The following is a 7,670-nucleotide window of genomic DNA, read 5'->3' as shown; positions in this document are numbered from 1 at the left end:
TACCCCTTCCCAGTCGTGCCCGTCCTGAAGCGTAATGTTTATCCAGCCGGCTAAGTCAGGCAAAAGATGTTCCGCGTGATTTGGAGCTGGCGAAAGGGAGGGGGGTTTGGCGGACGGAGTTCATTTCGGGTTAATGTTAATGCGCTGCCCGGGCGCTGCAGGATGCGTGTGTCCTTACAGATTTCGTGTGAGTTATGGCTGGAGCTGGCAATGAATACGGAGCTCCGAGTGTGCAGCTGGAACAGATGCAGGTTGTCTTGGCTTGGCTTGGCATTAAAGCCGCCTTAAGTCCTCCTCCCTCGGCCCATACTCCCGACTTTTTCCGCCTGCGACTACGTGCGGCGACTGAATTGGCGGAAAATTAAATTTGCACATATTGCTGCAGTGCCGATTGCCAAAGTGCGACGGGGACATCCTTAAGCTGACAGTTTCACATTTTCTAGCAATTTCCCAGTCACTTCCTGATTTTACGCTAAGACTTGAAGATTGAACAATTTTAGTCTGAGATCCATATCCAGTTTTATGAACTGACAATATAAACAATCTGTAACTCCTATATCAACAAGGGGTCATGTCACTCGTTGCATTTGTACAGCGTTGCATTTGCAAAGGAAATTAGCACAGAAATTCGTGGCTTACATACATTGTACTTATTATGCCATGCTGACTAGGTTCGATGCAACGGCTTGGTCCTCTCGACCACGTTAACCCTTTGTTGACCATTTCCCCCTTACCAGGTCGCCAATTCTTTGTTTATTGCCCCTGTAAAGTGCGGCACACAAGCGACAAGCGACGAGCAGTGGCGGCGAAAAAGGGGGCATCGGTGGGGCTTTCTTGCATATGATGTGAAAAAGCGAAGGGGAAGCGATTCCGGCTTTTGAATTTTCAATTGGCCTGAAGTTTGATTATGGAGCCAGGAGTGGATTTTTAAGCCTTTGTCACGCATTTTTTATGGCTCAAACACGTGGCCATGTACGTATGTATGCATGTCCTGCGGAAATTTAATTGATTCAATGTGCAGCGATGGAAGTTTTTGCTCCTGTTCCTGTTCCTGAATATGTCGATTGCTGCGACGAGTGGAAGGCTCTTCCAAGTCAGCCCACTTAGCTGTGCGGAAAACTATACTATACTTTTCAGAGAAGGTAATGCCTAGGACTTGATTTGAAAAATGAATACAGTTTCTTTTGGTGCAAAATATAAATAGATCGGGTTCATGCTTCCAAGCCCTTAATGTTTTGGCGAAACTCGCTTCTAAGCTGCAAGTGTCTGTGTCGGTAATGAAGTGATTTTAAAACGGCTTACAGCCGAAGACGAAGGAAAAGCGCAGGCATTATTTTTAATTTCCCTCTCACCTAAAGAACAAACACAGCGCACATGCGAATATATCGAAGGTGGAGGGGGGGGCCTTGGGTTGTCAGAAGTCAGTTTTGTTTATTTTAAAATTCAGCTCCTCGGAATCATTTTGTTGGAAAATGTTGCACATAATTCTTGTTTAAGTATCTTGTAAATTGCTTAATAACGCCAAAGGGACTACCTTACCCTCTCCACAACTCTCCCACCCACACACACACAGTGGCAATTACCCCTTCCGGGGCCGGGTCGTGTCGGGGGGCGTGGCCGGGTTGAAGGTCGCGCTGGGTGGCAACTTTGTATTCAAGTGCGAAACGTAACGAAACGAGCGAGAACAATTTAAGACAAAAACTTTTGAGCCAAGATGGCAGCAAGGCAACTGCAAATTAATAACAGACTGTGTGTGGGTCGTAGGGGGTTGGGGGGGGGGGGGTTTCGTTCGTTGTACGATGATGTGGGGGTGGAAAATGCGTTTTGTAGGGGTGGCGGGGGGGGGGGGGGGGGGGGGGCGGATGGGTGGCACTTGTTAAATTTAATAACGAAATAAATGTTCACGCGCACGCTAATTTATGAGTTGAAAATGTTCTCGCATTGCACACATTAACACGTAAGGGCGTCTTTTCCTTTCACCCCTAATCTTTTCCGCATATTTAAGGCATAACTCCCATTTTCTGATGGCAGTGGAAAACTCAACGCTTCACTCAAGGATTCTCGGCACTGGCTTGAGCGCGAAATTGTTGCGAAATTACTTTAATTGCAAATGCAAGTATGGGAATTCGAAGCGAAATCTTCGCTCTGCTTTTTTTCCATACCGCCATACAAAGCCAATGATCCTTTTTTTTAGATCTGAACCACCTGGGGAAATCCTTTCGCTACTACTTTTCCCTGCTAAGTCTGGGGAGTTCTAAAGAGCGTTCGGCTGAAAAGTGCCCCTTGATGTCCTTGTTGAAACAATATTTCCTTAGGTCGTCAATTTGGTCATATTCCTTTCGAAGTAAAACCAATAAGCGGAGTGAGTTCCTGAAGTTTTGGATAAAATCGATGTGCACTCGCTTAGCGATATAGAGCTAGGACAGCGCGGATTAATCAGTGAGATAGCCATGTCCGTCTGTCCTTCTGTCTTACAGATTCTAGAGACAAAAACGCGGCGCTAGCTTGTTAACCCATGTTGCCACGCCCACTCTAAAGTCGCCAAAGCGGTCACGCCCACATTGTTGAAACATATTTAAATTTTTTCTCATTTTATTCCCCAATATCTATCTATATGCCAGAGAAATTACGAAATTTCGCGTTCGTATTCAAACTAGCTGAGTAACGGGTATCTGATAGTCGGGGAACTCGATTATAGCATTCTCTCTTGTTTAGTGCTCAAGTTGCACTTGGGCGGGTTAACTAGATCCGTCCATTAACTTTAAGCTAGGAGCTTTTTCCAGTACTAAATCGCGTGCTCTGCAATATACTCATGTGCCCATATGTACTTTTTATTAAAATCATAAAGAAATTATTAATCTGCTTATAGGTATACAGTTTAAAGCTGGTGGTGCGAGACACCGTTGAAAAAAGACGCTCGATATGAGCAAGCTGCAAATTGCGCTGTGGAAATTCATAATTAACAAACACAAGACGCTGCTGTCATGGAAAAGCTTGCAGGATCTCGGGCTGTCAGGCTCCTTACGCCACATCGTTATCCTGGCCAAAGAGAGTGGCAGCTGGGCAGGAATCGAGGGGTCGGAGCCCAAATTATGCAAAGTGTTTGACAAATTAGCTAAAGAAACTTGTTAAAAGCGCAAAAGCGCATGCATAGCAACGAGACCGGCCAAATCCTGCAACCCGCCATCAGCTTAAAATTGTTTTAATAATTAGCATTTTAAGCGGACCAAACTCTCCCTATACCGTTTCAAGCATTTTCACACACGGAGTGCTAAGAAGAGGAGCCGTGACAAGTTTGGGTCGGCGGACTTCTTTACCAGGATAATTACCGGCCAGGATCACACTGGAAGCCCTTAACTTTAAAGCACCCGCATATGCATGTTTTGTGAGAGCATAAAAAAGGATTAGCAGGAGTTTCTACCCGTGGAGGCAAATTAATTTTCGGCCCAATAGGGTATATATAAACTGCTTGTACATATGTGTAAAACCCATCTTTAAGTTACCCATCTGTGCATAAACGAGTCATTTTGGCTTAAGCATTGATAAAACGTGTTTTAATATTTAACATATATGTAGCAAAAAATACCATTTATCCGTTACAAGGTAGGCCCGAGAATATATGTATATGTATATAACAATAAATGAAATATGAAGAAAACATGGGAACTGTGTTCCGTCAAACTGACCCCACCTTAATCTTGGGCTATGAGATCTCGATGCGTTAGATCCTTGTTGTTTTCAGACATGTACACATACACATATACATACATATGTAGTTCTTCGTTTATGTAGTTTTTATTAAACAAGTATTAGAGCTTATTAGTGTAGCAAATCATTTATGTTCTTCAAGATTACACGTTTAATTATTTAGACTCATGACGAAATTTATTATTTAGATTTAGGAACAACCGCTCTTGGCAACTTTTTCACTAGACTCCACTTCACTCTACACTCGCTCCCTTTCTATCGATAGCTTGCTCTTGTCAGGGCTGCAATGTGGAAGTATCGAAAGATCTAATACCTATTACCACTGCGAGTATTCTTACTCGAACCAATTCCCACATATATATATAAGCGTACCAACAAATTGTAGATTATACAAAAGCGTAAAAAAAGTACACACTAAAATTATTTGTATATATTTATATGTGTATATAATTGCTCCGCAATCTGAGAAGTAATTGTTGTTAATTGGTTTTGCCTCGGTTCACTATTTTTGTTTTCTTGCTATGCGAGTTTAATATGGATTATTGAGACTGCTGGATAGTGGACACAATCTTTTCCAATGTAGGGTGATTATCACGACGCCACTTCACTGACCACTTGTTCACTAATTTCAATACCGCCAGAACCACCAACATTACCGCGATGAATGTCAGGGTATGGAGCACGCCTAGGATCCGGTCTTTATGGTCGATTACTTCCACGGTCTTGATCACATTGGCCGTATTGCAGCCCATCTAGGAATTTCCTGTATCTTGCTTTGAAAGGCAAGTCTTTCTTCACAAGGCGCCCTCTTGAATTCCTGTCTGTTGCATTGAAAAAGTGAGTCTTCTTTTACGAAGTGTCCTTTTGCCTGTCAGGTCCCCTTTCCAGTTTAGGTCCATGAAATCCCGCTATTTTGTACAGGATCGGAACGACGATGTCCTATCTGGGCTCTCGGGGCTCTCGATCGCGGGATCCTTTTGCACCGATGACTGTAGCTCTTTGGACGATCTCCTCAGCGGAACGGCTCCTTTAGGAGCCGCCTAAAAGAGTCCCTTCTTGAGACTGTCTTTTCCTAAGCGGGTCCCCTCTCAACATTCTTCTAGTAGGCTAAAGTCGTTTTATACCATCTTAGATCTTTCTCTGGTCTACTTCTATAATCGGTTCTATGGGCCAAGTGTTCCCGCCTATGAATAATATTTAACTACTTCTCCTGTTTTGGGAGTCAATGCCCTGCTGATAAGCTGTGCCATTTACTGGAGAAAAATTTCCATGTGAACTATTGCGACCGCTGGAGTGGACATCTGACACTTGCTTATTGCTGAACTGCATTTAACTCATTTGACTCATATTCTCTGCTTCAGATTCTGGCTGTTTCATAGGTGAATCTTCACAGTCTTATGATCTTACATAGAGGGTGTACGTGAGAACATTTACTATTAATTTCATCCGTAGCCTTTCTTAGCTCTAAGTAATTTACATATTTTACAAAAATTAAAAAGGCAAAAATTCATTGTTATGTCACAAGAAAAAGTATGCGAAAAAGCAGCAAAGTTGCCAGCGACATTGGCGGTTAAAGCAATTGCATAACACTTTGAATACTTATTGGCACAAGCAAAGAAAATATATACTCTTTTCCAAATCGAAGGCGTTGTTTCAACAAACTTTCCACGGCTGAAATGGGCCAAGACATTAAAACATTGGATAAGCCGAGAATCTCGACTCGGCTAGTGCCCTAAGAATATACTTACTTTTAGCGATGGAAACTCTTCTTTATGTGTAGCAGTCATGTGCTTTTGAACGAATACGGACAGAGCAACGGACAGAGGGGCGGACGAACGGACAAACGGACAAACGGACATGGTCTTGGCTTGGTATCCTGATCAAGAGAATATTTATGTACATACGAACGTATGGAACGGCTCGCCTTACCTGTTTTTTAATTTAACCAACCATCGAGTATAAAAAAAAACATATATTCACTGGACTTAAATAATTTATGTAGTCTTCAAATTCTAATTTAGTATAATACATTGGCAGTGTTATTACGTTGCTTGCAAATTAAAACAGACCATTTGTATGTGGGTTTCTCTGCAGACAAGCTTAGATATATATATATATAATAATACACTTGCAGGTGTGGCAGGCAGAAAGGATATGCGAGCTGTTTTGGCAGCGAAAAGACAGCTCCTGTGACAAGCTCCCTGAGCGCTTATTTGAGAATCGTTTTATTTTTATTGCGAGACTCCCAGGCGACGAGTGCTCAGTGTCAGTGAATGTCATTTTAGCTCCGCCGGAGTCGCAGGCGGAGAGGGATATGCGGATGGTCGGAATCCAGACACCGCATCCCCAAAGTCCCTCGTATCCTGAGAGTCCTACATCAAGTTGGATCATCTGGCTTGATGGACTCAGAGCAAGGTTGCTTAGTCTGTGCCAAAAAGGAAGGGAAGCCGCATTAAATACATTAAATAAATACATTAAATACATTAATAAGTATAACCAGCACGTTTACACTTATTCGCGGGGATTGCCAAGGTTTAATATTGATGTAAAATATCTGAGCTTTTTAAGTGGTACACGCTTCTATAACTTAAAAATACATACATACTGTATCAATAAATAAGGTGCAACTCGAATATTATTTCCCGAGGTAAGGATGTTAGTCAATTTGACTTATGTAAGTGCTCCTTGTGCTCTCGCATTCACTGCTGTATTTTCAAGAGGGAAAGGGTGTACAAGGTTCCGCCCGGTATTCCAAGATCCCATTTGTCTGCTACAAGTGTCATTGCTGGTGAGGCCGATGTGGGAACCCTTTTTTGCTTTGCTGAGAATGAGTGTGTACTTTTGCCCCTGCATACCAACGTCTCTGATGTCTGGAGCATTTGACAAATCAAATGGGGATCAAGTGGCGCGGGGAGTTCGTGTTCGTGGGGGTGGGAATTGAATTGCTGTCACTGAAAATGTTCAAAATGAAAACGTTGAAGGTTAATACGATGCGATTTGCCTGAACGGATTTTAAGACAACCCCGTTTTTCTCGTTTCCGGAGCGGCCATAAAATGTTCCAGGAGGTCATGACATGACACGACAACTGACACGATATACTCATGCCGAAAACTTTTACGACTTCCATCGGGGGCTTCCCCTTTTTAAGATTGGTTGGGGTTTTAGGTCAGGGAAGTGGCCTTTTATAGGCCACTAAATCATTGCCTCCGCTGTCCAGTCAACAGCTTTCAGTTTTTTCCTCGATTTTTTTTTTTTGCGTTTTTCTGGATGCTGGGGTGCGACACTCAGTCAGCTGTGAAATCCACTTAATTCCATTTACTTAAGCTAATTTCACGCCATATTCAATTTAACACATCATGGTCGTTCATTATTTATTCACAGCATGTAAAATCAATGGCCAACACGGGCAGCTGGAGTGGGCGTAAAGAATCAAATTGTTGAATGTCCAGGGGTGCAGAGCCACACACACTCAAGATAAAAAAAGCCCAGAAAGGAAACGGGACTAAAACATGTCGTAACGATCATAAAATACCGTGATTTTAGAATATTTGTTTTTCATTGGTGCAAATACAAGCAAATTCAGGAAAATGTATTCACTTAATTAGTATCAGGAATACATGTAGATAGGCGTCTGAACTGAAAACAAAATATATTTGATAGCATAACTAAATATAAAATATGACACTTTAGGTCAACTGCATGGGATAAGACTTTCTTTTGTATGGAACTAATTTTTATGATTCTATTTTTAAGGCATTTCGAGAATGGATTTTTTTTTAAATAATTGCAGATTGTTACAAGCGCTTTAGAAATTCAAAATACACTCGGTAATTTTAGTACTGAGCATAAAACAACCGGGGCGCCCATCAAAAGGCGATGACGCTCGCTTAATTTGGAGCGCTGGAATAATTTATGGGGCATCGTTGAACGAAGGACGAAGAACGGGAAGCTGGAGAATGGA

The 7,670-nt window shown here is 42.3% G+C and overlaps 2 long non-coding RNA genes across 3 annotated transcripts; one reads left to right on the top strand and one right to left on the bottom strand.

Annotated features, from left to right (window-relative positions):
- Positions 1–4,200: 4,200 nt before the first annotated feature.
- Positions 4,201–5,393, top strand: LOC117147679. 2 transcript variants are annotated; one of them, XR_004459856.1, is made up of 3 exons: positions 4,201–4,292; positions 4,350–4,545; positions 4,597–5,393. It is a non-coding gene; the product is annotated as an uncharacterized LOC117147679 (long non-coding RNA). The 2 variants fall into 2 exon arrangements; XR_004459857.1 differs by having other exon boundaries at positions 4,630–5,392.
- A 454-nt stretch (positions 5,394–5,847) lies between these two features.
- LOC117147750 lies at positions 5,848–6,977 on the bottom strand. The gene is made up of 3 exons (XR_004459866.1): positions 6,731–6,977; positions 6,314–6,659; positions 5,848–6,133 (listed from the first exon to the last, which is right to left on the bottom strand). It is a non-coding gene; the product is annotated as an uncharacterized LOC117147750 (long non-coding RNA).
- Between the last annotated feature and the right edge of the window lie 693 nt (positions 6,978–7,670).

This window comes from Drosophila mauritiana, chromosome X (genome assembly GCF_004382145.1).
Source record: "Drosophila mauritiana strain mau12 chromosome X, ASM438214v1, whole genome shotgun sequence".
NCBI classification, from domain to species: Eukaryota; Metazoa; Arthropoda; class Insecta; order Diptera; family Drosophilidae; genus Drosophila; species Drosophila mauritiana.
The sequence above is the reverse complement of the archived record's forward strand: the minus strand, read 5'-3'. Positions and strand labels throughout refer to the sequence as shown.